Genomic DNA, 1,722 nt, shown 5'->3' on the forward strand with positions numbered 1-1,722 from the left:
GAATTTTATTTTTTTTTTTTGCTAGGATCTAAATTTGGAGCAGATTCTTCCCCTGCTCTGAACAGCTCCCAGAGCCCGGCTGGGGGAGAGGGAGGGGAGGGGGGGGAGAGAGGCATCAGATGACATGACAAAATAAGTCATGTCTCTCGATCTCTTCAATGCCACCCCCTCTCTCCCGGCCTCTGCCTTCCATTTTAATCACTGACAGGCCTTCAAGTATTATGGATATATATAATCTTTTCAATATCACTGACATTTTCCATAATGGAAAGCATCTCCTGTGTGCCGAGACATTCCGGAGGGGGATCATGCCTTCAAGCTGAGATTCATCTTGCCCCAGGCCCCAGCACTGCAGGTCCAGCCTTGGGTCGCAGGGAGAAAGCAGGGGGGAGGCTGTGTGCCTCCAGAGGCTTTGCGGATCTCATCAGCCTGACCTTCCCAACAGGCTCTGGCCGTGCAAGCTGAATGTGCATCTAGTCCCACTCCCAGCTGCCGCCTCCAGCATCCAAACCATCCTCCAGATCATCCCGGAGAACATCCCAGCTCCGGCGGTGGGAGGCATTCTTTGGGGCTGCCTAAGATCCATGCCGCCTTCTTCCTCTGTTCCCAATGCTCCCGGTTCACCTGGGAGACAGCTGAGGCAGCCACCTTGCCCCTCTTCAGGCATTGATTTATTTTTTTTTAATGAGAAAAGTGAACCTCCCCACGAGCCACAGCAGAGCTGTACAAACACAGGGTTTGCTTTGCTAGGTGGCCCACAACCCCGCCGTAGGAAAAGGGATGGAGCAAGGCTCTAAAGCTGATTTCCCTCAGCCCTGGCACAACCTGGCTGCTCACCCAGACCCTCTCTGCCATTGGGAAGCCTCTGGAAAGGTGCTGTCACCCTCTGCTTCCATTGTTTTCCTGGAATCCCTCTTCCCAGCCTCTCTAATAGTTACAGTGTCTTCAGGCCCTGATTCACGTGATGGGTTTGGCATGCAACTCCCAAGGCCAGGAAGGTCACTCACCTCGGTTATTTAGCAAACACAACACAAATTATTAACACTAATACAAATAATGCTCACGTTAAGGAGAGGAGAAGGAACACTCTCCTTGCCTGGCTGCTAGGAATTGGTATTCCAGGGACCGGAGCATCCACGCGACCTTCAGAGGACAGGGCTGACGAGCCCTGAGGGTCTCTGCTCTAATGGCAGAGCCCACGTCACACACCAGGCCTGTAAATGAGGGGTACACGTTTCTAAAGGTGTTCTGTGGAAGCCAGCTCGAATTCCACTGCAGCTCCGGTCATGTAACTTCCACAAATCAATGCAAAAAAAAAAAAAAAAAGTAGCTGGCTCAGAGAAAGCCGCAGCAGCCGAGTATTGCACTTGTTGGCCCAGCACATCCCTGCCCGTGTGCTGCTTGTACCTTGTCCCTTGAGGACACTCTCGTCCAAGGCTGTAAGAGGCACTGACAATATTTATAACAAAAAACTAAGAGTATTCACAGCATTCAGGTTTGTTCTCCTTTGCAGAAGTTCTTATGCCACTTGCCTGCCCTATGCCACCAGGCTCCTCCCTTGGAAGGGAAGGAGAGATCAGCATAGGACGTTTTTCCAGGGTACGTGACTGACGTGAAACTCCCATCTACCTGGTTTTGTATTAACATTTTCCTGTGAGTAGAGGTATACATGGAGCCTGGTTTCTACAGGCTGGACTGGAGGCATGGATCTTGTGAAGGGGC

This window comes from Cariama cristata, unplaced genomic scaffold (genome assembly GCF_000690535.1).
Source record: "Cariama cristata isolate BGI_N322 unplaced genomic scaffold, ASM69053v1 scaffold20772, whole genome shotgun sequence".
NCBI classification, from domain to species: Eukaryota; Metazoa; Chordata; class Aves; order Cariamiformes; family Cariamidae; genus Cariama; species Cariama cristata.